Consider the following 25,254-nt stretch of genomic DNA (forward strand, 5'->3'; position numbering starts at 1 on the left):
ATCTATCAGATCTTTGGAGAAGGGAGGAATTTATGACAAAAGAAGAATCAGAGAATGTTATGAAAGGCAAAATAGATAGCTTTGATTACATTAAATTAAAAAAGTTTTTACACAAGCAAAACCCTCAGAAACAAGACTAAAAGAGAAATATAAAGTTGGGAGGAACTTTTATAGCCAATGTTTCTAATAAGGGCTCATTTCTAAAATATATAAAGAACTGTAGCAAATTTATAAGAATACAAGTCATTCTCAAAGTCAGAAGATATAAACAGATAATTTTCAGATGACAAAATTAAAGCCATCTATAATTAAACAAAATATAACTCTTGGAAAAAAATGAATATATGAAAAATAACTCTTCATTAGAGAAATGCAAATCAGAAGAATTCTGAGTTACCACCTCACAGCTCTCAGATTGGTTAAGGTGACAGAAAAAGATAATGATAAATGTTGGAGGGGATGCGGAAAAACTGGGACACTAATGCATTGTTGGTGGAAGGAACTATGCCCAAAGGACTATAAAACTGTGTGTACCATTTTACCCAGTAGCGCCATTACTGGTTCTGTGTCCCAAGGAAATCTTAAAGAAGGGAAAAGGATCCACATGTGCAAAAACATTTGTAGCAGCTCTTTTTATATTAGCAAAGAATTGGAAAATGAATAGATGCCCATCAATTGGGGAATGGTGAAACAAGTTGTGGTATGTGAAATTAATGGAATATCATTATTCTACAAAAATGATGATTAAGATGATTTTTAGACAAATCTGGAAAGATTTGCATGAACTGAAGCTAAACGAAACAAACAAAAGTAGGGATATATTGTACATAATAGTAAGAATGTGCAATGATAAACTATCAAAGACTTGATTCTTCTTAGTGAGTCAGATATCCAAAGCAACCCCACTAGACTTTGGACAGAAAATGCCATCTGCATTCAGAAAAAGAACTAAGGAGACTGGCGACGGAATGTAAATCAATACATTCTATGTTCACTTCTTTTTTCTGTTTTTTTTTTTTAATCTCTCTCATAGTTTTTCCCTTCTGCTCTGATTTTTCTCTCCCAATTATTCATAAAGTAATGTGTATTAAAATTTAAAAAAAGAAAAAAAGAAAAAGAAAAATCTGTTTTTTAAAGTATTGTTTAGATTCTTATTTGTTCTGTATTTATAAAACTTTAACAATAGATGTTAAATTAAATATACATATTTGCATATATATGTATTATATGATTCAATTTTCTTTAAAATAAAAAAAACACTATATTAAAGCTTTACCCCAATTTTCTTTGCTCCTTCCAATAGAATTATCCCTTCTAACAAAGAATTGTAGTGAAACAATAAATAATAAATTGAACACATTGGCCATGCTTTACAATTTTTGCCTTACTCTACAACAATAGCCTTACTGAGAGGGGAGGTATATTTCACTGTAAATATTTTCAGAAAAAAATTGATTATGGCTTTGAGAAGAATTATGTTTTTCAATGTATTTTTTGTGGCTGAAATAACCTACTTTGAATAATATGTTTATGAATTATAACATATATATATGCATGTATATATATAGTTATATAAATGATATCTGTTTTGTTTTATTTTATTTATATTAGTCTTCTTTCCAATGTCATGTCTTCTAAGTATAATTAGATTTAATCCTCAACATATACTTATATTTAGTCTTTTAACTTTTTCTTTCTTCTTTTTTTTATCCTCCTCTTCTTTCTCCTCCTCCTTTTCCTCCACAATCAGTTTTTGATTAGTTTCTTTGAATATTTCCTTAATTTTTTCAGGTGCATTCTGTCAATGAAATCTTGCATTATTTTTTCTCATTTTATTGCTTTTGAAGCTTTAGCTGATTTATTTGCTTTAATCATATTTTTATTTCTATCATTGTTTTGTTAATTTTTAAATTTCTTTTAAACAATCCCTAATATGTTTTTAAAGCTCATTTGCTTCTGTTTCATAATAGATTTCTCTCAATTCCATTCAAAATAACTGTTGATACCCTGAAATATTTGGAAATCTATCTACCAAAGGAAAGTCAGGAATTATATGAGCAAAATTACAAAAAACTTTCCACACAAATAAAGTCATATTTAAATAATTGGAAAAATATTGAGTGCTCTTGGATAGGCCGAGTGAATATAATAAAGATGACAATACTCCATAAACTAAATCTATTTATTTGGTGCTATACCAAGCAGACTCCCATGAACATATTTTTAATGATCTAGAAAAAATAACAACAAAAGTCAAATGAAAGTCAAAACAAAAGGTCAAGAATCTCAGAGGAATTAATGGAAAAAAAAATCAAATGAAGGTGGTCTAGCTGTACCTGATCTAAAAATATATTATAAAGCAGCAGTCACCAAAATTATTTAGTATTAGCTAAGAAATAGATTAGTTAATCAGTGGAATAGGTTAGGTTCACAAGAACAAAAAAAAATAGTCAACCATAATAGATTTCTCTCTATTTTCTTTATAGTCTTTTTTGAGTAGTGTGGAAGTCCATAGTATCTAATCCATTCCTTCTGACCTCTAAGTATGTCAAAGTTAACAGGATTCACTTTCCTTTGGTTATTAAGTTGAAGGTCACTGAGGAATGAATTGCAGTCTTGGTTCTTATGTTTTTTTTTTTTTTTTTTTTTTTTTTTTTGTTGTTGTTGTTGTTGTTGTTGTTGTTTTTACCAGATAGCTTAAGTCAAAAAATGTAGTCCAGTGGGGGAGGAAGCACTTAGGGATCTTCCCACCATCTATTATTATTTCATCTCCTTCCTTGTTCCCTATTAATCATGCTACCAACTCAGATTTATAGAGAATTTCCCTATAATAATCCTTTTAGTTTGTTATTGGGAATAATTTTATATTTGTTTTATGGATGATTTAGGAGTATCTGAGGTTCAAGTGGTTGAAGTGAGAAAGTCAATAAATGTCAATGTTGCCATGTAACCCAGATTTCTTGACTTAAAATCTAAAGTCTTTCCTACTTTACCACATAGTTTTGGAATCTTTTTATATAAGAAGGCATGATAGACTGTGATCCCAGGTACACACAGTCCATCCTATAAAGTTTAGCCTCAGGGCACAATCTTGAGTGGAATGAGGCCTCAACATTATGATTAATTTCAGCTATGGTTTTGCTCAATATTTTCAATATCCCTTAGTGCTAACAAAGGTTTCTATCATTGCTTTTAAGAACAAAGAAATGGAAAATGAATGGATGCCCATCAATTGGAGAATGGTTGAGTAAATTGTGGTATATGAACGTTATGGAATATTACTGTTCTGTAAGGAATGACCAGCAGGATGAATACAGAGAGGACTGGCGAGACTTACATGAACTGATGCTAAGTGAAATGAGCAGAACCAGGAGATCATTATACACTTTGACAACGATACTGTTTGAGGATGTATTCTGATGGAAGTGGTTCTCTTTGATAAAGAGAGCTAATTCAGTTTCAATTGATCAAAGATGGACAGAAGCAGCTACACCCAAAGAAAGAACACTGGGAGATGAATATAAACTGCTTGCATTTTTGTTTTTCTTCCCAGGTTATTTATACCTTCTGAATTCAATTCTCCCTGTGCAACAAGAAAACTGTTCGGTTCTGCACACATATATTGTATCTAGGATATACTGTAACCTATTCAACATGTAAAGGACTGCTTGCCATCTGGGGTAGGTGATGGAGGGAGGGAAGGGGAAAATCGGAACAGAAGTGAATGCAAGGGATAATGCTGTAAAAAATTACCCTGGCATGGGTTCTATCAATAAAAAGTTATATAAAAAAAAAGGAACAAAAACAATTCCACACATAGGCTTTGTGGCTTCTAGTGAGAGAGAAAACATAAGATAAGTACTTTAACCTATTTGGACTTATGGGTTTATCCTGGAGTATTGTGCTCTATTTAGGGGAGCAACAGGTATATACAAAATAAAGTTAGCAGATGAAGAGTTGAAGAAAATAAGAATGGTTAGCATGGAAAGGCAAAGACTTGCTGGGAAATCTGAATTAAAAGGATGTGATTTGGAAGAAAGATTAGATTTTTTTTTTTTTTTTGTCTTAGCACCACAAGGTATATTATACAGAATTTGCAAAGAGATAAATTTAGGCCCGATGAAAGGAAACAATTTCTAACATTTAGAACTGATCAAAATTAAAATGAGTTGACTACACAAATAATGACTACATGTAAATCTGTCTTACAATAGAAGCTGTATGAATATTTGTCAGCATTATTTAGGGAATTTTTGTGCAGTTGTATATTAAAGAAAATGATCATTCACTATTCTTCAAGGGTAGAGATTCTGTGTTTGTGGGAGAAACCTAGGATAAATCCTCACATTAATCAACCATAATACCATAAATATTTGGGTGCCTCTGACTCTGACTTGTCAGTAACTAACTCCCATATCCACAGAGAACTGAAGAAGCAAGCAGTGATTCATTCAGCCCTCTGCCCCTTCTCCCATAACTGTTCCCTAGTTAGTCACTCATCCTATAAGTCTGGATTAAGCAAAGACTATAGGTTTTGTTTTTATTTTTCTGTATGGTGTTCACTAACTCTTTCTGAAGAGAGCAAATGAAACTTGCTATTGTCTATGGTTTCCTCACTGTTATGCAAGGGGAATCAACATCAAGTTTTCACATCACCATTCTTAGGAACAAAAGACATTTCATTCAATCGCTATATTTCCCCCATAGTCTCATAAAATACTTGAAGGCAAAATTTGGTACAGTAGGATAAACAAAAGAATGGAGAAGTAAATACAGTATGGAAAGCATTTGAATGATTCCAAGTTATTCCCTTTCCAATGGATTCTTTCTACAAATTTGTTCTCTGCTGGAGAGTTCAGAGTGTGAAAATTGATGATTGGTATCACAGAAAGGGTGCGGGGTGGGGGGTGGGGGCGGGGTAGACTTTCTGTTTAAATTGGTTTTATTGATTACTAGTAATCTCACAGAAAGAGAAGAAAAGAAGAGACATTTATTCTCCTGTGAGTTTTTATGAGTAAGGACTAGATCAGTGCATTAAGTGAATCAAATCCTGGAATTATAGGTGTCCTTGGACAAGGAACTCTGTCTCTTTACACTTCAGTTTCTTAATTTGCAAATTTTCTGATGTGGAAATTAAGGAAGGGAACAGGTAAAAGGGGCCTGGCAACAACAGCTTGACTCATAAAGCTTTTGAGAAATAATCAAGTAGGCTATAAAGCCCTCCTAAGAAGGTAAACCCTGGCACTAATGCCAAGTAATAATAACTTTCTCAGCTTGAATCTGTTGTCCTTCCTAAAGTTAAACTCTTATTTTTTTTCAGGACGAGTGTTAGCACAATATAGAATATAGGATTACAACTAAAGGGACTTTGTTTTCAAGGAGGGGCTCCTTATTATTGCCAGTGAGTGAGTACAAGTGGAAAGAACACATTTACTTGGCTCTTATCTCATTATTCCTTAATGAGTTTACTTCTATGATATACCCAGCAAGAGAATTTTTAACAAAGGAACTGTCATTGAGTTAAACATTACATGCCAATAGGACCTCTGGCAAAGATAATAGTGGTTTTGCCATGTATATTCATGATGAAATATAGCATAAATGTAAACCATCACCATTGCCTCAAGCATTCTATGTTTGCAAGATTACTTCCTAAAAATTTATGTAGATACCAGGAAAAGAAGTAATTGTTAACCAAGAAGCCATTTTTTAAAAACAAACTAATCATAAATCTAGGGAGGAAAAAAATTGTTTCACATTACTTTTAAAAATTGTAACATTTTTACATCATCCACATTTCCCACTGTATCCCTATCATTTCCCTCCCTCATATCCCTCATAAAAAAAAGAAGAAAAAATAATTCAATAAATCTAACCAACACTTCAAATATATCTGAAATTATATGTAGTGTTCTATAATTATAGTCTATTACATCTGAAAAGAGGATAGGAATATGTCTTTTCATATTTCTTCATTGGGCCCAAGATTGTTCATTATAATTTCAAAGTATCCTGTTTTAAATATTTTGTTAGTGGGATCTTTCTTTTGAGCAGGTAAGTGTTATAGTGGATAATATATCCTGGCCTGAAGTTTGGAAGACTCATCTTCCTGCATTCAAATATGACTTCAGACATTTCCTAGTTTGGTAGTCTTGGGCAAATCACTGCTTCAGTTTTCTTTTTTATAAAATAATGGGAAAAGTAAATGGCAACCACTCCTGTATCTTTGCCAAAAAAACAAAAACCAAACAAAAACAAAAAAAAACCAAGTGCAGTCATGAAGAAATAGAAATGACTGAAAATAATTGAAATTAAGAACTTTCCATTTTCATTATAATGGTCATTGTGTATACCGTTTACCTGATTCTGCTCAATTCACTTCTCAATGGTTCATATAAATTTCATGTATCTTTATACTCATGATATTCACTCATATTGACAATTACTTTAGTTAATACTCAATTGATGGGCATTTACTCCTCCTCCCATTTCTTTGCACTTCTCTCTGTTCCTCCAAAAAATGAATGCTGCTATAAATGTGATAGTGAAAATAAGGCCTTTGCTTTTTTTGTGTTTCTTTAATATGTCTTTGGAATATATACCTTACAGTGAAATATATGAATCAAAGTGTATAGAGATGTTGATCACTTTTATTCCATAGTTCTAATTTATTTTTCATAATGGTTAAATCAGTATGCCTATTATTTCTACAATAACTCCAAATTTTATTTTTCTCATGTTTTCTTCCATATCAATTTTATGGGTATGTAGTTCAAAAGAGTTGTTTTGATTTATATGTCTGTTATTATTAATTTTCTGGAATATCCCTTCATATAGTTATGAATATTTTGTTAATTGTGTTTAATTCTTTTGATAACTGCTTTCATTTCTTTTGCTCACTTGAGTATTGGGGAATGTTTTTTTTTTTTTAATCACTATATCATTCTGTTATTGATCAATGCAAAACTGTTATCATATATATGATAGAATTTTTCCCAATTTGATTACATCCCTTATTCTATTTACATTTATCTTTGTCGATGCTAAAGTTTTCCAATTTCATGTATTTGAAATAATCCATGTGTTTCTGTTTTTTTTTTTTTAAATCACCTCTGTTTTAATTTGATTAAGACTTTGTATCCTAGCTATACTTGTGAAAAGTTCCACTTTTGGTTCTCTCCTAATTCTTTTTTGTTAATGTCATGAAGGAGAATACCTAAACTAAGAGATGGCAAAAGCCAGCAGTAGGGCAAAGTGGCAAAAGAACCTAGACCTAAGAAGAAGATGAGATATGACCATGGGGTTGAAAAAGTAAAGTGCAGTTGCAATGTTGGAGAGCATTCCTGGTCCATGCCTGTTATTGTGAGATATTTGGATGGTACAAATGTAATGGTAAGAGTATTGCCTCTTAAGCAAGCCTGACAAATTTCTTTCAGACACAAGTCTAAGTAAGGCAAAAAGGTTGTATTCAAAGGCTAAAGAAATTTAAATACCTGAATTATATATGAAGATCCATAGATCCATAGAGCATGTATGCAACAAAGGGCAATAGTAGAGGTGGTTGAGGGGTGTTATGAAGGGTTTTTTTTTATTTTTGATGAACAAGTTTGTTCTACTTCTAGTGTGATTCTAATCATGTAAAATGGTATTAAAAGACTGAAGAACTATATAGTAACTTAGATTAGAAATTGAGATTAGGCAAAGGAAACTGTCAAGGGCAAACGAAAGTTCTTTGGAGATTTTATTGAATTGCTTGTTTCTTTTTTGGTTATATCTTTATATATTGGGGATTTGATTATTTATTTCTAATAAATTCTTTGGGAATAAAAAAAGGCTGTCCAATATTTAATATGCATTATTATTTTTATTGTATGGCAAGCAAATTTCCATGTTCATATTTTAAATTTTACCCATAGCTCTCTGAAGATTTAGGCAAAACTATATACACTTTGGTTCCCAGGTTAAATTGTGCTATGAGGCAATTGAACCAAAGATACATTCCTGAGAGTAAGAATGGAATAAGATTATAACCTGACCTAGACCAAACTCTGTACATAGGGACAGGGAGATACCTATTCTAGAATAATTCTATCAGAGTCTTCTGGGGACAGGAAAAATGATGCAAATCCTAAGGTACCCTCTCTCTATTTGAAATAAAAACTGTAAGTTTGCAAGAAGAAATAAATATATGAATAATCTATACTCTTATGGATAAAAGTAGTGCATAAATACAACATAGATTTCCCCTGAAAATTTGTAAAAATGTAGGTTTCCTGTTTCCAGCAAAAGACAAAAAAATTCTCTTTCAGTCCCAATCCTACTCAGTCTGAAGGTCAAAAATCTTTTTGTATTGCTGAGACAAATCATATTTCTAGCAAATATTTTAATGTTGGGAAAGAGAGGAAAGGAGAGAAAGAGTTAAATGGTCCATACGATGACCTGTTTATCTGTCCCAAAACTTTGGGACAGTTGTTTTCAGTTATCTTCTGGTTTATACCTTAGCTCTTGCCATCATTCTTTTTGTGGTACAATTCTTCTCTTGTCTTGTATCAAATAATAGTGTTAGAAACATGACAGAATGACCCGGAGTAGAGTGTTTCCCCAGCAGTTAAAACAACCACAACAAACAAACAAACAACTGGTATTATCTGTAGAAGATGATTCAGAATGAACTGGGAGATCTAGGGGAATTATTTGCACAGCAACGACAATATTCTAAGAAAAACAAACTTTGAACACTTGATGACCAATCAGAGTTCAAGAATACCTGTGCTGCAGCAACAGCAAGATTATATAATGATCAATGAATTGATCATTCTGGTGGATATGGCTCTTTTCAACAGTGAAATGATTCAGGCTAGTTTAAATGGTATTGTGATGGAGAGAGCCATCTGCACCCAGAGATGATTGAGTGAGAATCACAACACAGCATTTTCACATTTTTTGTTGTTGTTTGCTTGCATTTTGTTTTCTTTCTCAGGTTTCCCTTTTTAATCTGATTTTTCTTGTGTAGCTTGAAAATTGTGGAAATATGTATATAAGAATTGCACATTTAACATATATAACATTACTTGCCACCTAGGGGAGGAGGAGGAGGGGAAAGGGAGAGAGAAAAAATTTGGAAAACAAGGTTTTGCAAGGGAGAGTGTTGAAAATTATCTATGCATATTTTTTTTACCTGGGGCCCTAAAATTTTTATTTTTATTTTTATTGAAACTTTTTATTTTCAAAGCATATACAAAGATAATTTTTCAATACTGACCCTTGCAAAACCTTATGTTCCAATTTCCCCCCTCTTCTCCCTATCTCCTCCCCTAGATGTCTAATAATCCAATATATGTTAAACATGGTAAAAATATGTAAATCAGATATAGGCTTACACATTTATATAATTATCATGCTGCATAAAAAAATTCTAATCAAAAAGGAAGAAAAATGAGAAAGAAAATAAAAGTAAAAATGTTATGTTGTGATCCACACTCAGGTCCTACAGTCTTCTTTCAGAGTGTAGATGTCTCTCATCATTGCAAGATTTTTGGGACTGTCCTTAATCATCTCATTGTTGAGAAGAGCCATGTCCATCAGAATTGAGCATCATATAATCTTGCTATTGCCGTGTACAATGATCTCCTGACTCTGCCCATTTCACTTAGTCTATGCATATTTTTTTTGAAAATAAAAAGCTTTAATTAAAAAAAAAAGGATGAAACATGGTATTCCTCTCCTCATAGCATAGGCATCGATTCAAGGTAAACAATGAGAGAGATGTTTTGGACATAAACAAGGATTTGCTATACTTAGATAGGAATACATATTAAATAATTTTAGCCTTTCTTTTTTCCATCAAAATAATGTTTATTTGATTTTTTTTAACTCAAGATTGCAGATAAGAGAATAGATGAAAGAATTCTCACAGAAAATTGTAGTTTTTTTTTTTTTTTTTTTGGAGGTGAGGTGTAAAAATCTCTTGCACTCTCAATACAGAACTCAGTAAGCACTAGGAGGTTATAAGAACAGCTGAGTTATCAGCCAGAGATCTCTGAGGACAATTCAGGGAGGCCACAATGGCCCTCCTGAATTTAGCTTCTGCTTTTTTTTGAGAATATGAATGACAGCATAGCTGCACAGAGCCCTGATTTACTCCTGTGGGAAGGACATAAGTTCTTCCCAACTCACTCTCCTCTGTTCTTCAACCCTATCCTGTTTGAAATTATACAAAGGTAGAAAAAAGGCTCATTTTCACAAAGTAATCCCATGTATATGTACTCTAGGATTAGAACATAAATGTAGAAAAAAAAGATAATTGATGTGGCTAAACTCTCAGAAATAGAACTCCAAACCAACTGGTTCCATTATAGGAATCCATGCTTAAAAAGCTCATACAGCTGATTTCTTACAGAAAATTTTCTGGACTGTAAAGAGAAAGGAAAGAAGATGGGAGTAGTTCAGATAAACTCAGTTGGTCTATAAAATAAGAAACCATTCCTGTGTTTTAAGAAACATTTCTCATTCCTGCAGGGAAAAACCATCATGAAAATTGCATCATTATAGAAGAGTAAATTTAATATCTCTGTTTTGAACCATTTTAGAGTCTCTTTAAATACATTTTCAAAAGTTTTATTCTTGTATTGAGGAGGGTTTTGTATCTTTAAAAGAGCATAGATAATGTGAGTAGTAGACCATGAAAACTATAAGAAGAGAGAAGCATAGAGTAAGTTTTGAGGCTGTGAACTTCACACTACCACCACTTGCCCCTTTCTCTTTGAAAGTGATTGTGGGCAATGTTTTCACCAAGAACAAGGAATTCTACTTCTGATAAGTTTTTTTGAACATCTTTCTTCTTGTGGGTGAGGGGAAACAATAGCAGTTAACAAGAAACTTGAAAGAGTTACTGTGGATTTTTCACACAATAAAATGCAGTCAGCTAATCCCTTCTTTAAGAGGGACACCTATAAGAAATAAAAACTTACCATAAGAGTGTCTAAAACTAAACCACTTAAAGGATATAGAAGCAAATTTGGGCTATATACACACACACACATACGCACAGAGATCATCATATATGATTCATATATATATATATAAATATATTGCAGATATGTGTATATGTATATGTGCATACACATGTATATATACACATTATATTTCAGAGAAGGGAAACTAGTCTAGTTGTGGGGGGGAAGCTAAGAGCAATGCTTTGGGGATCTCCTATTCCCTGCCAAATATGTCTTTTGAATTGTTGAGACTAGTGATCATTGGAAATTATGTATCCTTTTTGTAGGAAGCTAGCTTTAGAAAGAATATGCTCAGAGATGCAGTAATTTTTTAAATTTTTAAAATCTTAATTATGTCTTAAATTCTTATTATCATTCCATCTTCTGGATCCTATCTCCTGCTTAGTGGATTAAAGGTCAGAAAAAAATACAAATAGCTACAGATTCTATGATTTCCTTATAATATTTCTAATGGGAAAGCAATGAAGAAATGATACATGATACCATACATAACAGATATTATTATTAGCTCCCAATTATTAAGTTCCTGTTACCATATTACATACATAAACTTCACTAGGTTCCTGCTTTATCTTGTCCTTATGTATATAAGGACAGGATTTACAACATATAGAAATCAAGATTGGTTTATCCAAATATATTTAGTAGCCTTCTTTCTGCCTGCTTTTTTTTAGTATGTTTAGTTCACTGCATCCCTGAGCAGAAGTGATCTTGGAATAAGTCCACACCTTATGGTAGCTGACCAAGTTATGGTACAATCTCCAGTTTTCTATGAATTAAGTTTTACCTGGCCTTTTTCTGACCCACTAAACATTCTGCGAGTCTCTTTGTATCTTTACCTAGATTATAATTATTTGATCTCAATAAGCTAAAGCTAGTGTAAGCTACTGGAGTAGTATAAATAGTTTTCAATGTGCTTTTTACATATAAATTATATAATTGAATTTTATTACATGTCTTAGCTTTCTTTTTAATAGCCATTAGTGATAGGTTGGATCAGGTAGGTGGTGCATTAATAGACTGCCATAACTAGAATCAGGAAGATTCTTTCTGAGTTCAGATCTAGCTTCAGACACTTGCTAGATAAATAACACTAAGGCAAGACACTATTTTTACCTCAATTTCCTTATCTGAAAAATAAGCTGGAGAAAGAAATGGCAAACTATGTTATTATATTTGTCGAGAAAGCTCCAAATGGCATTAGGAAGAGTCAGACATGATTGAAATGACTGAACAACAGAAATAGGTTGGAAAGACAGATTTAAAAGACCTGGAAATATGAATGTAATGAAAATCTATTGTGCCTTAAGAAATGATAAAAGTTTTTCTCTGCAGCAAAACCTGTGAAGAATTATATGAACTAATACAATATAAAACAAGCAAAACAATTTACACCAATATCACCAAACATAGTAAAGACAAACAATTTTGGAAAAGTTAAGACCTCTGATTAATAAAATGGCTAGTTATAATCCCAGGGACTAGATGATGATCTTGATCTTTCCATCTCTTGACAAAGGTATAATATATTCAAGATGCAGAATGTAATATATGTTTTTGTACATGGCTAACATGGGAGTTTGTTTTGCTTAACTACACACATTTGTTACAAGGATTTTATTTTGTTTCTTCTTTTAGTTTAGAAAGGTAAAAGAAAGAGAAAGTAAATGCTTATTAATTGAAAAACTTTTTGAATGAAAAAATAGATATAAAAAAAGAAAGGTACAGAGTTAATGGATTGATTTGTCTCAGATATAATAATTTATTCTTTCTTAAGCTGACCATTATTCATTTCTTCATCATGACATTTAAGACCATTATCTCATATAATACTAACTATCCAAATTTTCCTCCAACATCAACATTACTTCCACTTTATGCCTTTCTTTGGGTTTCATTACATGTAAAAGAAGTATGTGTGGGATGGAACAGGTTGATTGCAAAATCTCTTGCAACTCCAAGGTTACATGCAAAATGCCCCCACTAAAATGGATTGCTGAAATTATCCAGACCAATTTAAACCTAAACAGCAATCACTTCTAAAATATTCCTTCCATATAATCACAATCCCATTTGAAACACTCCAAAGAAAGGGAATCGATACTTTTTGAGGTATCCCAGTTCATCATACTCAGTACACTGTAGTGGAAAAGAGTATGATACATATTTAGAAAATGGTTTAAAATCTTACTTATGCTACTTACAACCTATGTGATCAAGGGCAGATCACTCAAATTCTCTAGCTCTCAATTTTGCCATCTGTAAAATGGGAAGAAAATGGATTAGAGTACCTCTGAGATTCCTTTCAGTTCTAAATGTATTATACCCCTTTGTAGCATTAAATCAGTTGAAAAATGCTTTTGTTATAAAATTAACCAGAGCTCTGATCTTTTTTGTTTTCCTCAAATGAAAAAATAGAGATGGCATAGAATCATAAGTAAAGTAGATGCCAGTTTATTGAGGAATAGATGCCAATTTATTGAGGAATATTACTAAATCAAATTATGGTAAATAGATATAAAATAATATTACTGTAAAATAAGAAATTATTGAATATGGACTATAAAGAGTAACTTTGCAATACATATTTGAACCAAAGCTGACTGAAGTAATCAGAACCAGGAGATCAAATTGTACAATAACCTTTATGATGCAAAGACATGAAAGTTGATGCAATGGTCAGTCTTGACATCAATTCATGAGATCGTTAACAGTGAGATGAATTTCTGAAAGAGGCTCTTCTTATCATATATCACCTAGTCATTATTTTGTGCTATTAAATATATTATTTTTTCTTACAAGAGAAGGTTCAGGTACTAGTGAGAGGGTGTATTAATAAATGACATCAATAAACATGTAGCAATAAAATATTATTTTAAGAAATTGAGCAAAACGAAGGCAAGAAATACCAACTTGGTAACATGGGCAGAGGGTTGGCCAGTTTCCATTGCAAGGTAGCTTAGAGGTAGTTCTTTCATACAATTAAGAGGGAAAACATGACAGGAACAATTACTTTCAAAATCTATCTAAACACCATATCTAGTATCAATCAACCCAGCAACAAATATTTATTAAGCATCAATTATTTGCCAGACACTAGGATCACAATATGATAACTGAAACAATCTTTATTTGCAAATTTACATCTTAAAGGAGCAAAAAACAAAGACATCTAGCATGTGTGCCATAGACTGCAAACAACTAGTACAGACTAAATCATTGACTTTTAAAACCTTTTTTAATCAAGATATTTTGACATTACCTCTATACAACTATATCAGGTAGTAAGAAAATTTCAAGTTCTTAAAAGATGATCAATTCCCTAATGTCCTAAAAAATGCACTACCAAACTTTCAATTTTATTATTTATGTTTCACTAAGATTAATTTATCGTCACAAGTGGGCCTTAAAACCAAGAAAATTCCTAACTTGTGCCCTGTGGAATAAGGGAGGACAATGTATACTCAGAGGCATGGAAAAGAATCATAGAAAGGTCACAAATCATTGCTCTCTGGTTCAGAGATAGGCCCAGGTCCATGCCCATGCTCATAGCTAAATTTGCACTGTACCATAATGGTAGTGATCAACATACACTGATAGTGACCCTGACCCCTTCATGTCATGGGACACCTGGTCAGTTACTCTATTCTGCTATGGCCATGACAGTTTTCTTGTGGCCATTGCAGACAACTAAGAGCAGAACAATCCTGTGGCTTGAAGGAGAGGATCAGAACTTTGGTTTGATAAAGAAAGGCTACAGGGAGCTCACTGGAGAAAAGGAATGTCTGTGCAGAATATTAAGATAAGGCTATTTTGGGCAATGGTGATTGCAGCCAGTTTTAAATCACAATAACGGCTGCTGTTACTATACAAGGCTGCTACTGGCTCACAGTTGTAAGAGATTTGAATTGCTTCTCCCATGGTAAGTATGGGTTTCCATGAGGGTTGTCTAATATTTTGAACCCTTTCCACTTTTTGACTGAAGAAGTGCCAGAATACCCTTTTAGAAATGACAAATGTGCCATTGACTGCTTAAGACTAAGAAAACTGGTATAGACTGAAATTCTTATAATGGTCAGGCTTTTGCTTTTGTATTTTTGTTTTGTTTTGTTTTACTTTATTTATGATATGAGCTTATGGACAGGGCCAAGTTTCATCATCTTACAAATGGGTATAGTAGCATCTCTAGGAGAATGGTAGAAGAATAGAGCAGAGTTGAAAATATCTGTTACATAGCTATTGGATGCTATTTTTTAGCAAACTATCCTCACTTTTCTATCTATCATTTTTTTTAATTAACTTTATATTATTTAACTCTACAGCATTTGATCATATTCACATCTTATAATCACAAGCATAAATTACTTAAGAAGGAGGAGACAGAAATAGACTTAAGTATCCTGATAATTAACTTATGTTTTTTTGGGGGTAAGAGGAATTTTTACATCTATTTGTTTTTTAAGAATAGACCCAGACCAAGTTTTACCTTCTGCCAAATGGGTATGATAGCATCTCCAGGGGAAAAGTAGAAAAATAGAGAATTCTTTGAAATACTTTTCATTTATTTGAAAACAATTGTTATATAGCTAATAGACATTATTTTTAGAAAACTACTTCCACTTTTCTGCCCATCTGGGATTTTTTTTTCCTTATTAACTTTTTGTACTATTGAGTTGTACCACCTTCAAACATTCTGATTTCTTACAATTACAAATTGCTGTGTGGACTCTCTGTCCTCTGAAACCCTACTGTTTCCAAGTGGAATGACACAGTCTTAAATTTGGACCTTGGCAGATCACAAAGGGAGAGACTGCCTAACGACATTTCTCTTGAAAACTATTTTCCATTTAATTTGAAGTCAATGCTTTACTGTTGGCTCTTCTTCATGTGGGGGCGTTGTCACGGCTTGTGTTGACTTACCAGCCTTTCAGTTCTTGTCCTTTTGTTTCTGTGTAGCCCCAAAAGAGAATACTTGCAAAAGAAGTTGCTGATATTTTCTCCTTCACTTCCTTGCCCCTTTCAGCCCCCCTGCTACCTCCCAAAATAGAATGCAAGAGCCTTCCCAACATTCCCTGAGAGAACATCACGTTCCCAGGATAAGTGACAGTGGTTTGAGAGAGCATTCTATCGCCTCTGTGTAACATTCTCTAGACCTTGAAATACTCAAGTAGGCAAGAACACTAATTATTCTGCTCACCAACAACTACCTCATCTACCCTGGACCCCCAAAGCTGACTCACAGAAGGTCAGTCCTAGATGAGACAAAAAAGATTCTATTTTGTGAATTAAATCTAATATTGGATCAGATATCCCCTTTACTACATTCCTGCCAAGGAGTCATCCAGTTTCTGTTCTGAGCAACATATTTTATCATGAAAATATGCATATATTCACTGTTACATTCACTATTGCTATAGGGCAAACCTTAGTCTACTGTTTAGAAGATACTGCACCAATGATTAGAGAAAAGTGAAATGAATTACATCAAAATGCAAGTTTCTAATTTCTCTCAGTCTCAGAATCTAATGCTACTGCAGGGACAATGGTGGCCAATTTGGCAAGAGGTTAAGCAGCAAAGGTTCCCAATGACCTCAAGAAATGCATAAGCATAGAAGCCCTCTGTTTTGTGATTTCTGTTCTTAAAGATTTCATTCATCATCATAATTTTCTTGTTCTTTTAAAAAAGCATGCATCTTCAGAAAATAAAAGCAGTCTATCATTTAGCTCTATGGATCATATTTGGAACATAGTAAGAATAAAACTAATATTTGTTGATTGATTGATTTACTTTGCATGAATTTTCATTTTTTTCTAATTATATAAATTTTGATCGTTCTAGCTTCTGCTGTTTTTTAAAAAAATCTCTTCTGGATTGATGAAGTGGCTGAAGGGTTAATCAACTAGTAAAACTTAGTAACATTATAGAAATTTCAATCTCCAAAAATATCTGAAAATAAAAAAAAAGAATGAATGAATGAATGATAAAGTATTTGCCAAATGTTGATCCATGCCAGGGAGCCCCAGAGAAGGGAAGGGAGATAGTCCTTAATTTTAAGAAGCAAAACCAAAAACTAAAAAATAATAATAATTTGATCATAACTAATCTCATCACAGCACACTGAGATAGAGAAATATTTTATAAAGGAAACATATTATCTCAGCTTGTCTTCCAAGCATGAAATCCCTGTTATTAAGTCATATGCTTATGAAAGGCTCTACGTGGACAATAAGTAAACATGAAAATAATGGAAAGAGGAAGAGAAAATAAGTGAATATCTTAAACAATGAGGGATGTGGCAGCCCTTTTTGTCATGGCAAGAAACTGGAAACTGAGTGGATGCCCATTAGTTAGAGAATGGCTGAATAAGTTATGGTATATAAATGTTATAGAATATTATTGTTCTATAAGAAAAGATCAGCAGGATGATTTTGGAGAGGCCTGGAGAGACTTATTTGAATGGATGCTAAGGGAAATGAGCAGAATCAGGAGATCATTATACTTGGCAACAACAAGATTATATGATGATTAGTTCTGATGAACTTGACTTTCCAACAATGAGATGACTGAGGCTGATTTTGTGATGAAAAGAGGTCTCTACCTCCAGAGAAAGCTGTGAGAATTCAATATGGATCACAACACAGCATTTTCACTCTTTTTTGGTTTGCTTCCTTTTTGTTTTTTTCTCATTTTTTTCCTTTTTGTTCTGATTTTTCTTGTGCAGCAAGATAATTACTATATATATATAATATATATATATATATATATATATACACACACACACACACATACACACACACATACACACATTGGATTTAACATGTCTTAATAAGTTTAACATATATTGGATTATCTGCCATTAGAAAAAGGGGGTTGGGGAAAAGGAGGGGAAAATTTGGAACATAAAGTTTTGCAAAGATCAATGTTGAAAAATTATCCATCCATATTGTTTGAAAAAAACTTTAATACATAAACAAACACAAATAAAAACAAAGAGGGATGGCATTTGGGATTCAAGTTTCAATTTTTTTCTTTTAAAATTTTAGATTCAAAGAAGTAAGAAAAGACAACAGAGAATTAAAGAAAAGTTGAAAGAATCAAGAAGTAAGCTCAACTATGAAGTAGAAAATTGATATCACTTTGGAATATTATAATATAGCAATAATAGACACAGTTTCTATAAAAGTTTTTTTTTTACAAATACACACAAAGACATATATATATATATATATATATGTTTTAAATTTCATTTTCTTTGAATAATGCCTAGAAAAGTGACACAATAGGATTGGTCTTAGAGATTCATGAGTCTCAGATCAAAGAAAGGGGCAATTAGTATGGTCCATTCACTTCAGATAGTTGCCACATAATGTAAAACTACCAAAGATTTAACAGAAGTCACTGCCTCATCCTCCAACCCAATAGTATTCTATTTGGACTTCCACAGTTGTTGGAGAGTGAATGCCAATGATGTACTCTAAAAGACAGTAAACACAGAAGTATGTTATATCTACTGCTGTGTTCATAACAATTTAGGATTTTTTTTTGCCCAATATGAGATTGGGATAGGAAGGAAGCAAAAGATAACCTAGTTGTGTCACTGACGGTTATAGCTCTATGCTGTCTTAATAATTTGGAAAACAGGGAGATATTTTAGCATTTGGATAAATAATGGGTTTTCTGGCTTGTTTGGCATCCTGTAGATTCTAATTAAGGAATCCTTTCACTTAGGTAAATGCAATAGAATCCTCTTAGTTTAACTGTGATCTCAATTTATCTATGAAAGGTAAGCTTTCCGTAGATTTCTGAAGGCCTACCTTCCAGCTTCAGGAGTATAGTAGTAGGTGTCCTTTGTTGATGCTTGGACCACAAATTTCCTTGGATGTATTGCCAGTCATTCACACTTTAAGATGTGATGGCCTTTAAGATACTACTGGAATAGGAAGAAGAAAAACCAGATCCAGAAGCTGTACTAATCACTGGGACCAGGGGTAGAAGCAGCAAGAAGTACAGATCCATTAACTACAAGGAAAGAAAGAGAAGAATGAAATCAAAACTCACTAATTGTTCCAGGGAAAAGTGTTGTTTTTAACTTAAATTATAAAATTTTATGATTTATAATGTATAATAAATTCATATTTATTATGTTAATTATATCATATATAATTATATGTATTATATATACCAATTAAATATAATTATTTATAAACAAATGTGGACATAACTCTACTCAATTGCTTAGGCCAAAACTTGGAGTTGGATGATGCTACATTTTTATTCCTTCTCTGGATTGAAATTAGTATTATTTGTTTTTTGAAAGAGTTAGGAGTAATTAGACTACCTCAGAAGGTGATGCTTTAGCAAACAGTATCTTATTCAAAGGATATATTCAACATATATTTGTTGGATGAATGAATGGATAAATGGCTGGAAAACCAGCTGGATAGATGGATAGATGAGTAGAGTGAATGTTTTAGTATAGATGAAGGCTGAAAGTTTGCTGCATGTGCCAAATGACATCATTCTGTTCCATGAAAACACAATGCATCCCTGATTCAGGCCAGCCATCTTGCAAATGAAACCAGATAAGAAGGTGCAGATGGCATAGTGTAAATGCATCCCCACTGTGAAAAAAACCTATTTGTTTAGCTAGTATGTGCTCTTTGTTGGGTTAAATTCATTTTTGAACATATGTTGTGTATTTTAAAAAAATAATCCTAGTTTCTTTAAAATGTCATGTGCTCAATCATTCACTCAGCATCTGCTGGAGAAGGTTAATTGGATTCAGCTGAGGCAAAGGAACATCACCACAGACCCATGGTATCTAAGAAGTTTTCAGAGACTGACTTGATTTAGCTCAAAATCTCAAGGGAAAAGAAGCTACTTCAGAAAAAAGGCCTATAGTGATGATATTTTGCTTCAAGAGTATAGTTTTTCTCTGAAAAAAAAAATGTTTGCTTCAAGAAGCCCTCCCCCACCTCAATCAAATTGGTCATTCTGAACCCAAGAAAGGACACTCGTGCCATTTAGTAATGCCTGTGCTTTAGAAAAGTTTTTCCTAAGAAAAGTAATATTTACCTGGAGTTAACATGGAAATCCTGCTTATGTATAGACATCTATTAATAGACTATGGAAGGTTATAAGTCAAAACAAATATAATACAACTGAAAAACTGAATGAAGAAAAAGTGTAGGTCTTTTCATTCTTTGTCCTTAAATTTATTTCCCTACACCTTCTACAGTGGTGTTCCTTTTGGAAATTATACTTGAAAAGGACATTAAGGATATACTTGTTATTGTCGCATTAATTGCAACTATTAGAACTCATTATGTAACTTAATATCTAGTTATCACTATAACTTATTTATTTATCACAATTATTGCATGAGGTAGCTAAATGATACAGGATATACTATTTTGTACTTGAAATTAAGAAGAAACAAGTTCAAATCCTGTCACAGATACTTCTTAGCTATGTGACCCGGGGTAAGTCATGCATGCTTAATTTCCTCATAGGTAAAATGGGAAAATAATTATAGCCCCAAAGTATTGTGCAGATCAAATAAGATACCACATGTAAAGTGTTTTGTAAACTTTAAAGCACTATGTAAAGGATTATGATTATTACAAATATAAATTATTATTATTAATTGTGCAACTATTATAAGTATTAACTATTTATTTACAATTTCAAATATGTTTGTAACCAGCATTCAATCAATATATCTTTGTTGCTGTAATATATATGCCCATCCTTTCACTGATGATCACTGACGATATATTTCACTGTAGTTTCTGTGTGATTGTCTTTAGACTCAGGAATGAATTAGTGTATTGCCTAAACTATTGTTAACAGTAACACTCATTCTTTTAGCATCCCTTAAAAAACATTTATAGCCCCAGGAAGAATAAATAAGCATCTTTGATTTTGTCCCCACCTTCAGATAGCAACAAACAAATCCAAATAATGTGTATGTTCTATTATTAGTGACTCAGTAGAATTATCTTCTTAGTATCCTCTTTCTTGATTCTTGCACAGGGACAAGAAGGTACTCTGACATCTCCCCCTTACCTCCACCATACAAGCTACCAACAGTACAGGAACAAAAACTTCTATATTACCCCTCCCCAAACATACACACAAGTGAAGATAGGTCTTAATTAGTGTGAATAATGAATCCCTTAAAGTATTCTTTTTATTAGAATTTGCACTACATGTTCCCATTGAACTAGATATGACTTTCAGAGTTCATTCTTTACAAAATCTGGACCTACATGTAATTTTCTTAGGAATGGTATGAACTCTGGCTCAACTCACCTACCAATGGAAAGGGAGATGGTTATCTCAATTTGCTCCTCTCAAAATAAGTAGTTGGGTCCACAGATTCCACTGACTCTTACCTTGGTCCTAAATTCCTATCACACGCTATTATAACTTTTTCATTGAGTGTTTGGAAACTCCACCTCAATCCCTCCTCATACTAACTACATAAGATCTGTGCCTTCACCCTGAAACTTTAGCCCCTTCCCCATAGAAGCTAGTTAAATATTTCTTGAATGAAAAAAAAAATGTTGGCAATCATTAGGATTTTTGTTCTTCTTCACTGATCAGTGTTTCAATTGCTTGGTAGAAGTAGGAAAATAAATACAATTTGAAAAGGATCATTTCTGTAATGTCACTATTCTTTTTCTCATTTCTTTTCTTTCTCATCAGCACTAATATCATACTTGTCTCTAGGCAGCACAAATTTTGAAACTGAGCAGTTATAACCACCTTCTAGTAAAGAAATAAAGTGAAGGTATTTTAGGAGAGAAGCTAAGGTTTGATATTGTTGGGGTTTTTTTCCTGTTGAAGTTTTTATCGTTGTTAGTTTGGATTTAAAAAATCCAGCAACTCCACAGATTGAATCATAGGAAGCTTATTTAAAAAGTTTGAAGAAATAAAATTGCTTTAGAAGGAAAAGGCAAAAAATTGAGATATTCAATAGGATGAAAAGGCAAGGATGGTAAAGAATGAAGGAGGGAAATATTAAAAATATTAAGTAGCTTAATAAGAATTTAGTCAAAGATTGGAGGATAAAGAACATAAGATAATATATAATATTGAGCAAAGGAACTCAGTTTGAATCCAGTTTTGCTTCATTTTATCTAGGTGAAATGAGAAAAATCACTTCACTATGAAGTCTTGGTTTTCTAATAAGTAAAATAAGCAGGTAAGACTGGGTCATTTTCAAATGTCTTCTCCGGGTCTAAATCTAGAATCCAGAATTTTAAGTTTATGGGAAAAGTATCATGAAAACTAAATCGTATATGTCACAAACATATGTGCACACACACATGCTCACAGATGCACACACACATATGCACACATGTGCACAAAGATGACTCAATTTCAAGAATAAGTAAAAGGTTTTTTTTTTTTTTAAAAATATGCAATAAAAAGTAAAAAAAAAAATGCAGGCTAAGTTTTCATTTTGTATATGTATAGAAGATGGCTGAGAAATCAATGTTGGATTTTATATCAATGAACAACTGATTGCAAATTTCTTCTGCAGAAATAAAGTAAATCTTCACAAGATGGAAGTTTTAAGAAATAGAAAAGAGCTAGTCAAACTCTGGTTGAAATCTATATGGCTAAGTTATTCCTTTTTAATTTAAAGAATAGAAAAGTTTCAGATTAGAGTATACAGTTATTAAAAGACTATAGGTGCTATCGTTTCTAGACCAGCAGAATTTTTAATTCTCCCTGAATTTTAAATTTTTAAATCTTCAAGTCTTAAGACAATCAGATGACAAATTTAAAGCTACTGTCAATTATTTCTTAAAATTCATGTCATGCCTTGAGGTGCCAGCAAATCAGAATATTATCCCGATGCATTAAAGGAGGAAAAAGAAGAGGAGGGTTGCCAATTACAGCAGCATTCAAATCAAACTTCTCTAAAAAGTGCTGGTGGGGTGAAGGTTGGGGGGGATACTGAAGTTCATCAAAAGAATTGCCAGTTGTAGACACTAAAAAGCTATTGAGTGGCAAAAGTAATTAAGTAACACTGAGAAGTTAGAGAGGTAAGAGGAGGAACTGATACAAGAGGAATTGTGGACTGCATGGTCCATATGAACTCTCATTGTGTTACTAAGGCTAAAAAAAGCCAGTGATATTTTGTTTCTGTGAGAAGAAGTCTGGAATCAAAGGGGAAACATTTGACAACCTCTTTTTCTTCATGAAAACCACCCCTGGGATTCAATCTTGAACGCCAATGCTAGAAGGGTGTCATTGTATTCCCTTTGAATATGGAAACTTACTGGGGAAAATGACATTTATTCCATATTATGGCTAGGAATGGAAAATTATAACGTTTTTAAACCAGGTGAATTTTTACAGAGGGAAGAAGCAAGACCTACCTCCTTGCAACCCAATACATGCTGAAAGGGGAAAAAAATTCAAATTTTCCTAGTCACAGTTAAAAACCATACTGCAAAGGTGAAGAACAATTACCACATCCTAATTAAGGTCCTGTTGAAGTTCCCTATGCAAGATGATCCTTGATTAAAAGTGTCAGTGTGGGAAAATATTGACTTATATTGAAATGTGAGTGTGAAATTTTAATTACTTGTGAAAATTAACAAGGATTATTGACTGATAGGCATTAACAACTCTAATGAAGGCTAGAGATTTTCCTGCAAACAAACAAATGATTAGCCTTGACAGTAGAAATGTAAATAGAAAACCTAAGGAATGCATAGTAGCCAACTCAGGGTCTTTATTTTGTGTAATGCCAAGGCAAAATCAATCTTTGTAATATAAAAGCAACACAGCATTCAATTAGCATTTATGAAGATCTTACTCTGTGGAAGGAACTATGGCAGTTTGAGGATAGAAAGATCATTAGTGAAAAACCACTACTATAGCCCCCATTAGGTGGAATAGAATTTGTTCTCAAAATTCAAATGGTTTTATGACCTCATTACTATGGAAATCCCCTCCACTCTCAGGATGCAGAATGAAACCCACCTTGATTGAATTTCTTATGTGATTCTTGTTTTATCTACTGCCATAAAGTATAGACAGGGCCTCCAATCACTGTACTGGGAAGCCTTCCTCAATTTCTTCTGATACTACCAGTGGGTACCAGTGGAATGCACAGGTCAGTTCAGAAATAGCCCTTAATATGCATGTAAAGTTGAAAATAAATAAAATAAAATTTTAGGAGGAAGAAATTACTAATAAATGAGGTAAGTCAAATCAAATTTGAGATTAGCAGGGAGTGCATTCCAGGCAAGGGACCCAATCTATGCAAAGGTAAGAAACCTTGATATAAAATGAGAGGTAGACAAAATCAGGAAGAAGAATTTAAAGTACAAGCTGGAGTGTGTGTGTGTGTGTGTGTGTGTGTGTGTGTGCAGCACATGTGTTTATGTATGTATTTGTGCAAAAAATCTATATGCATTTTATAAATGAATAGGACTATAATCATAATATAAATTAGTCATGTTTCTTTTTTTGGATTAACCACTTGTTATTTCCAAAGATCTCTGTAAATAAAATGTGAAGTAAATATCATTTGCTACCAGAAAATGGTTTTTACATTCTATTTTGTTCCTTAAGAGACCTATCAAGTGTCTAATGCCATTATAATTCCCTTACTTCCACCCCCTTCTGCCTAAGGCCTTCTGCTATGGCATTCAGACCTGCTTCTTTAAATGGTTCCTTCCTCTCTTAAAAGTTACCTTACTTTTCTTAAAATTTGGGACCATAGTCAGTTATGTTAAATTGTAGTTTTCATGACCATGGATATTGTGACATAATTGACATCTCTCAAGTAAACATAATTTGCATGTTAAAGGAAATTTTTTGGAGATAGTTTGAATCAAAAGAATCATGGCAGAGAAGTAGAAAGGTGATTTTGGAGGTGAGTGTGTCTTTTCATAAGATTTTCCCAATAAATAATATTTTGTTTCTGTCTAGGGAGAAGGCCAGACCTATGTGTTTTCTAAAGCTTTTATACTTATTTTTGCAGAGGACCCGGGGATGTTCTATTTTGTGAGGCATATTATGCATGTGGGAAAAATGGAGTCAATGAGGGGCCTATTCATTGCTTCTGAATAACACCAGACCAAGAGAGTGGAATTATGGAACTTTACACCTAGGAGGAACTTGGACTTTTTCTATTTTAATGCCCTCATTCTGTGAATGAGGAAACAGAGAGCCAGGAGCAAACTGTGGGAATATGGTGTACTCAAGATT

General features: G+C 32.9%; 1 protein-coding gene across 5 annotated transcripts in view; it reads right to left on the minus strand.

Annotated features, from left to right (window-relative positions):
• The window catches only part of CHRM2 (cholinergic receptor muscarinic 2), a 207,951-nt gene that overhangs the window by 168,210 nt on the left and 14,487 nt on the right, over window positions 1-25,254 (minus strand). For 3 of the 5 annotated variants that reach the window (XM_051961058.1, XM_051961056.1, XM_051961059.1), the window contains one exon: window positions 18,831-19,035. The exons of the other annotated variants lie outside the window; for them this stretch is intronic. The gene's annotated coding sequence lies outside the window, so the exon portion shown is untranslated. The remainder of the gene's footprint in view (window positions 1-18,830; window positions 19,036-25,254) is intronic. 5 annotated transcript variants of the gene reach the window in all.

This window comes from Antechinus flavipes, chromosome 5 (assembly GCF_016432865.1).
Source record: "Antechinus flavipes isolate AdamAnt ecotype Samford, QLD, Australia chromosome 5, AdamAnt_v2, whole genome shotgun sequence".
Lineage (NCBI taxonomy): Eukaryota > Metazoa > Chordata > Mammalia > Dasyuromorphia > Dasyuridae > Antechinus > Antechinus flavipes.